At 56.9% G+C, this 7,347-nt stretch overlaps 1 long non-coding RNA gene across 4 annotated transcripts; it reads left to right on the top strand.

Moving 5' to 3' along the window:
• The first annotated feature begins 2,656 nt into the window (after nucleotides 1-2,656).
• On the top strand, nucleotides 2,657-7,147 carry LOC106027956 (uncharacterized). Of its 4 annotated transcripts, none has more exons than XR_001201532.3 (3): nucleotides 2,673-3,135; nucleotides 4,837-5,618; nucleotides 5,956-7,147. It is a non-coding gene; the product is annotated as an uncharacterized LOC106027956 (long non-coding RNA). The 4 variants fall into 4 exon arrangements; XR_001201531.3 differs by having other exon boundaries at nucleotides 2,675-3,135; nucleotides 4,837-6,074; nucleotides 6,176-7,147; XR_002791546.2 differs by having other exon boundaries at nucleotides 3,001-3,135; nucleotides 4,837-4,964; nucleotides 5,404-7,147.
• Nucleotides 7,148-7,347: the final 200 nt, after the last annotated feature.

Here is a 7,347-nt window from a genome sequence, read left to right as displayed (position 1 = left end):
TCTGGCAGTGGACGCGGGCTGTACAACCACGCCTGGGGCTCAGGTGTTAGAATCAGAGGCTCTGGGTCCACTCAGGGCCCTGCACACTGAGCGACGTCCCTGGTCTTTTTAGATTTCATTTTGAGGCTGAGTCTGCTAAGTTGTTCAGGCTGGGTGCCAACTTGCAGGCCCCTGGCTTCGGCTGTGAGCCTTTCACGTGAGCCACACACCCAGCAGGGCCTGGGCTTGTGTTCTGCACTTGGAACCTCAGTGTCCTTGAGGACCTGGGGTCCTAGGCTGTCTTTACTCCAAGCCACCCTCTACCCCTGGTCGTGGGGTTTAAGACTTCTGGCCTCAGAGCTGTCTCAGGGCTTGGCATGGGGACCCCGAGCCTGGGGTGGGCAGTGCCACCAGGAGGTCCAATGCCCAGCAGCAGCTGCTGGGCCGTGGCAGGCAGGGTCTGTTCTGGGATTTTGCTTCCAGACATAAAGAGGAAAAAGCTCAGATTCCTGGGCCAGGCAGAATCATGGGTGGCACCGTGGCCCCTTCTTCCTGCAGATCGTGCCACTTCAGCCCTCTTGGTGCCCTGCAGGAAGGTTGGGCAGGCTTCTGAGGGCTGCTGGGAGACCACCCGGGAGTCCCCATCTGTCTATTTCTGTCTTTGTTTCTCTGTGTCTCTATGAATCCATGACTCTTTCTATCTCTATTTTTCTCTGTCTCAATTCCTCTGTTTCTCTCTGTCTGTGTCTCCCTGCCCCATAGAAGGGACACTGACCAGCTGTGGACTCCTTGTCACCTGCCCACGTGTCCCCTTCCCAGGTTTGAACCCCTAAAGGCCAGAGCTCTGGACCGTGCCGTTCTCAGCTCCTGATGCAAGTGCCCGGTATACAGCAGGCAATGTTTGCTTGTGGAGCACTGGCCAAGGCCTCCTCTGCCAGGCTCTGCCGCACAGGGGTCCAGGCCTTCGTGCCCAGGGACGCTTGGCTCTGGGGAGACATGGCCTCATTTCCATGGCGATTGCATTTCTTCTCCAGTTGGGGTGGTGCCGGGCCTGGTGGAGAAGCCAGTGCCCCTGAACACAAGCATGAACAGGTGGCCTGTGGCCTTGCACAGAGCCCAGCCTGGGATGCATTGGATGGATGGATGAGCTGGGGTGTCCGTTCATGGAACCCCATGGGCCGGAGAGGTCCTACTTACACCAGACAGCAAACCATTTCTGAGCTCCTGTGGCCGCGCTCTGGCTTTCTGGCCTCTCCGAGGTCATTACGCTGGGACTCGCCTCTGTCTCGGTCCCTGGGCCACCTGCAGGGCGGGCTCCTCAGTCTGCTCAGACGTCCCAGTGGGAGCAGTGCTGTGGCCTCCCGATATGTCCTCCAGGGTCCTGTGGGTCCCACCTGGCTTCTCTGGGCCCCCAGGGTCAGTCATGGGTGAAGGAAGCTCCAAGTGTTGGGACGCCCTGACTGGCAGTGAGCTCAGTGCCCTCCCTCAGCCTCCTCGCTCCTGAGCTTCCTCTAAGGTAGGATGTCTACAGCAGGGGCTGCCTGGGGCCCTTGGGTGGCCCTGAGGACTGTCCTGTAGTTCCCTCCCCAGCCACCTGCAGTGGATCCCTTCCCAGGACCCTTATGCGGTGCCTGAGCCACTTCTGGTGATGCTTGATCATCTGAAATTTGCCAGAAATGCAGAGGCCTGGCCCTACCCTGGGGTTGGCCTGCTGCACACGTGCACCCCACGGGCCTTTCCTCCACTCCCACTCAGGCTTTCTTGATGACGTTGGTCTGGATGGGGTACCAGGTCTCAGACCAGCATACAGCCCCCCTCCAGGTGCAGCCACCCCGACCCTGGCCTCCCACCCTGGCTTCGTGCTGGATGGCCGGGCCTGCGGGGCTCCTCTCCCCTCTCTGTTTGGATTGTGAGTCCTCTTATTTAGAATCACAGTGACTTGCATATTGGAGTAGTTCAAGAGGGGGAAATTTAATAAGATGCCAACTGAGTAAATGCCAGTTGCTTAAAAAAAAGTAATTTAAATTACTCTGCGGATACATATTTGGTGAAAACACCCTTCCTTCCTGCAGCCGCCATTGGGCGGCTCCGTCCCTCACTGCTGTTCCATGTCCCTGCGTCCCGGCTGTGGGTCCCAGATGGGGGTCCAGGGGCTGACACTGGCCCGCACAGTGTAGCAGAGTCCTTCCAAGTCCAGGACTTTGCTGGCGGGGCTGGAAGGCCAGCGGGCTGCAGCCACTTGCTCCTGAGTGGTGGCTGAGTCCTGGTCGCAGCAGATGTCCAGGGCTACCTGTCCTCCCCTGCCTGCCATGGCCTCAACAGAGGTGGGGGGCTCCCGGATCAGTGTTTCCCGGGGCCTTGGTCTTCCCCAGCCTTCTGCAAAGGTGCTGGGTGCTGGCTCCCCAGGGCTTCCCCGAAGCAGCCTCCCAGACCATCCCCATCCCTCTTGGGTGTTGGAAATTAAACCAGGCCACAGTGCAGTGCCCCACAGCTACCACCAGGGGTCACCAGGTCCATGGAGGGCACCGAAAGCAGCCTACATGGCCAGGCTGAAGCCTGTGAGTGGGTGTGGGCTGCTGAGCTGCCTGGGGGTGTCCCAGGGTGCCCATTATCTGCCTTGGAAAGGCTTCAAGCTTCGTGTGTCCTAAGACCCAACTGTCTTGTGGCCACAGTAGCTTTTGGAGTCAGTTCAAGGCTGCTTTAAATCCCGTGTGGCCTTGGGTCACTTCCTTAACCTCTCTGAGCTCCAAAGAGCTCCTGGTCTGCAAAACGGGAGCAAAGACCTAAAGGCTGTCAGATGCAGTCAACGACAAACACACAGAGATGATAGCACCGCCTGTCGGGGCACACTCCCTCGGTCAGTGTAACAATCGTTATTATTATTCTCAATGGCTTCCAGGGGGACTGTCCTTTCTGTCACCGTCCCCTCCAAGATGTTTCCTGGCTCCTGTTGGGTTTTAATGTTTCTAATCTCCTGTTGATTATTCCTGGGGTTTCAGCCAAATAAGCACTTCCAATTAAAGCCTTCTCCCCAGCTCCAGTTGGGTTGCCATGGAAACAGGAGCAAGGTTTTTACTTCTTCCCCGGAACACGCCTGCACGTGTGTACATCTTTCCCAGGGTCTCTGCTCCTGAGGCAGGGAGGCACCAGGAGAAGGTGGGTGAGGCCTGCCTGGCAGTGGGTAGTCCTGCTGGAGGCTTTAGAGGGTTATAGGTGTGTGTGTGTGTCTGTGCACATCTCTGAGTGCTTCTCTTTCTGCTTGGTGACAACATGTGGCCCGGGCTGAATCTCACGGGGTGCGGAACTCCAAGCTCAGTTCGGGCTGGGTGCCATACAGCGAGGGGCTGCGCTGCTGGCAGAGCTGAGGTCCACTCTACTCCCTGGACTTTCTGGGGCCTTGGGGTGTCAGCCTCGGCCGCAGACGGCACTGGAGCTCTGGAGCACGTGGGTGGCTGCTTCACGTGGGCATTGGTGGGGACTCCTCAGAGAAGAGGGTCAAAGTAGCTTCAGCAAAATGAAACACATACAGGGGAGGAGGGAGGGCGGAAGGGAGAGGGAGACAGGCCTAGATGTCCTGATGCTAGGTGGGTCCTGGAACCCCGGTGCAGTACTGGGGACCATGCAGAGGGGCGGGGAGTGCTGGCCTCAGGATGGGGCCCACATGCAGGCGGGGTAAATGTGTCTTTCTGCTGTACCCTAAACTCTTTGTTGGTGGCAGAGGCTTTGTTCCAGGAAACCAGCCTTCTCTGGGGGTCTCTGTGGGGACCGGATGCAGCGTCTGTGCACCCAGGGAACTGAGTCCTTAGATGGGAAGCATTGCCTCGGGGCTGAGGTTACCACCCAGCTGAGGAGGGGACAGTCCCTCCTGGGGGTTAGATGGCAGCAGGACAGAGGGTGACCCCCAGCTGCTGTCACCAAGCTTGTCTGTCAAGTAGCAGAGGGTCCATGTGGTCATCTGTCCTCATTTTTAGTTGTGACTCTGCATTCAGGGACTGTGTCTAGCCCACAGCCAGGGACTTAGGGAGGCCCTGGGGCTTGGCTGCTGTGCCCACATGGGCTCCTCGTGGGGAATGCAGGGTTTGGGCTGGTGCAGCCCCTGCAGGGCTGAGAAGTCATGGCAAAATGTCGAAGAGGTTCCTGGTGGCCAATGTTTGTGGTCAGATTGCAAATTCTTGAGGACAAGCTGCCCAGAGGTCACATAAGCTGACTGGGCAGCTGCAGGGATGAGGGGATCGGCCACCTCCCCAACCCTCCCAGATCCACCCACTGAGCATGGCTCTGTCCTCTCTGAAATACCTGCTCTTCCCTGTGTCCCGTCAGGGCATCCTGCTCCAGCCCCAGGGCAAGAGCCTCAGCACACCTGGTCTGCAGGTGGAGCCCTGAGTGCCACTTGTCCAAATCCTGCGGAGCCAGCGCTGGGTGTCACTACCACCCTACCTACCTCACTGCTTCCTGAACCACCCTCCTCTTTCTCCTCTTCCTGGGGCCCAAACAGCACCCCAGAAAGTGGACTGTAGGCAGGAGGAGGGCTGGGTTGGTCCAGGCCATCTGTCTTCCTTCTCTGCACTAGGGACCCGAAGTCACAGACCCTGGCTTTGTCCCCCATGGTGGGAGCCTCAGGTCCAGCTGCCAGCTCAGCAAATGCCCATCAGTGCCTGGAAGGGAAGGGGAGGTGGGGACCCAGGGCATACAGTGAGGGCAAGGCTCTCTGCAGCCTGATTGGGAGGTCAAGGGGCAGAGACCCAGGGTGATCCCTTAGGTCCCTGACCCTGGGAACTTTGCCCATGGCTGGGTTCTGCTGTGTGCTGTGTGGGGCTCCACAGCCCCCACTGATCCTGTTGATTGCTCTCCTCCCAGCCACCCTCTTGTGACCCCACCAGATCCTGTGCAGCACAGGACGACCACTGAGGCCATCTTGGGTTCTGGTCCTCCTCCTCCCAGCTCTTCACCTTGTACAAGACCCAGACAGCCCAAGGATGATGCAGGTGGCTGGTCAGCAACGGAGCTGGAGCTGGCTCTGTTGGGCCAGCAGGCGGGGGCTGCAGAGCTCCGAGCTCCTCTCGCCATGGGGACAGAGGGCTATGCTTGCATTTTCAGGGTGTGAGCTGGCACCTGTGCATGTGTGCATGAATGTGTATGCACAAAAGTGTGTGTGCTGCATGTGGGTGCGCACCTGGCTGCATGTATATATATGCACGTGAGTGTGTCAGCGTGTATACCATGTATGTGTGTGCCACGATGTGTACAGTAAGTACATTAAGTCAAAGGGCACCTTGTGAGCTGGGCTTTGGAAACTCCACGGGCCTGAGGGGCCACAGCAGGAAGGCTCCACCGGCTGGGGCAGCCCTTTGGGGTGAGGCAGCTGGGGACTTGGGGCCCCGTGGAGAGCTCAGGAGTCTGAATCCTCCTCTGCGCTCCACACAGCCCCTCTGCTTCCTCTTTCCTGGGGTTCGCTTGACAAGCTAGACTCTTCTCAGACACCCGACAGGTCTCGGCCTGCATCTGCACTGTGCTGGGGGGACTCAGTTCCTCCATCGCTGTGGGAGCCGGGCTGTTAACCCCCACGGTCCTGTTCAAACACTGACGCTCCCTGAGTACTTCTGGTCACGTTTGGGAAATTGACCTTAGACGCCCTCATGGTGAGTGCACAGCTTTGAAAGCGATGAGTCTGGTTTCTAAATGAGCCAGAGAGTCCCCGAGTCCAGGGCCTTGACCAACAGGAGACTGAGGGCCGGAGCTCACTGCGGAGCCCAGTAGCACCTGCATCTGCTGGGGACGGGCTGCTCCCCTCTACTCCTGGGACCGGTCTCGCAACTCGGGGCCAAATAGTCGCACACGTCATTGTGGTGGTCGGGCGGGGTCCAGATGAGGAGGCTGCTGAGAAGCCGTGGAAATAGCTGCCCCGGGAATTAGGGATTTATCCAGATGCCTGTCTCGTGGGCTTCCCCGGCCTTATCCAAAGTCTCTGGTCACTAGAATCCTTTTGGGTCCCCACCGGTACCATGCCCTTCACGGTGGCTGAAAAATCAAATATTCTGCAGTGTGTTTCAAAGCCAGCTCCCGCACAGCTCCACGGAGGCTCACGACACGGCCAGGTAGTTTTCTGTTCTTTGGACATGTATTTTCTTCTCCCCCACCTCCTCCTCTTCCTCTCCTCTCTTCCTCTTCTTTCTTCTCCTCCTTCTTCTTTTTGCAGTGTTGAAGACTGAACTCAGGGTCTTACACTACACTACACCAAGCTCTTTAAATTCTGAGACAGGGCCTCACTAAGGTGCCCAAGCTGAACTCAAACTTGTGATCCTCCTGCCTCAGTCTCCCGGGATGCTGGGGTTGCTAGTGTGCACCAGCACACCCAGCTTACCCTAGGTCTCTGCAGGCTGAGGGAGGCCGCCCGGCCGCCCGTTGCTGGGTAGTTATCTGCGTTATCCAGATGTATCAGTTAGAGAGGCAGAATCAATACGGAATGCGAGTGCCATTATACGAAGAGAGTCAGCGGTGGGCTCACAGGATCCAAGGCCGAGAGTCCGCAATGGCTGTTCGTGTGGAGAGCTCAGGGTCCAGCAGCTGCTCAGCCCGAGAAGCTGGAAGCCGCAGAACAAGAGGGATCAAGGACGCAGCAAGGTCACAGGCCTGACAGCTCCTGGGCGCTGCCCTGTGAGTCTGTGTTGGGGCTGAGGAGGCAGGAGGCCGAGGCCCAAAGGTGAGGGCAGCAAAGGACGCGTCCACTCGAGCAAGCTGGCGCTCTTCAGAACCAACACACCTCCTCCTTTCCCCTTTCATTCCCTCCAGCCCACGAGCCTATTGGTCAGCCCCTCCTCACAGGGGGCGGGTTTTCCTCCTCCGTTTGCTGCCAGCCTGTCAGTCATCCACAGACTCCTCAGAACTGTGCTTTATGAATCTGCTGAGTGTTTTCTACATTGGTCAAATTGGCATATTGTGATTTTTAAAAGAAAATAGTATTTGCGGTACATAATGATTACATTCATTGTGCAGAGTTGTTACATGGATATAATAATGCATCTGAATTCTTTTTGTACCTTCTTTCCCTCCTCACCCTCCCTTACCATTTACAAAAGATCTATCTCCCCAGTTTATATTGTCTATCTTTTATTTTGCTCATTCATTTATTTATACTTTGGGTTTCTCAAGTGTGAGAAATCATGCAATATTTAAGCCTCGGTGTCTGATTTATTTCACCGAGCATTATGGTCTTAAAACACATCCTTTTTCCTGTAAGTGACTCCAGTTTATCTTTCTTTCTGGCAGAGTAGTACTCCATCATGTGTAAATGCCCCATTCATTCTCTGTATCCATTTAGCCGTGGATGGACACTCAGGCTGCTTCTACCGTTTAGCTGTTAAGGACAGT

Source organism: Cavia porcellus, unplaced genomic scaffold (assembly GCF_034190915.1).
Source record: "Cavia porcellus strain 051 isolate PalLab524CR breed Dunkin Hartley unplaced genomic scaffold, mCavPor4.1 scaffold_25, whole genome shotgun sequence".
Lineage (NCBI taxonomy): Eukaryota > Metazoa > Chordata > Mammalia > Rodentia > Caviidae > Cavia > Cavia porcellus.
The sequence above is the reverse complement of the archived record's forward strand: the minus strand, read 5'-3'. Positions and strand labels throughout refer to the sequence as shown.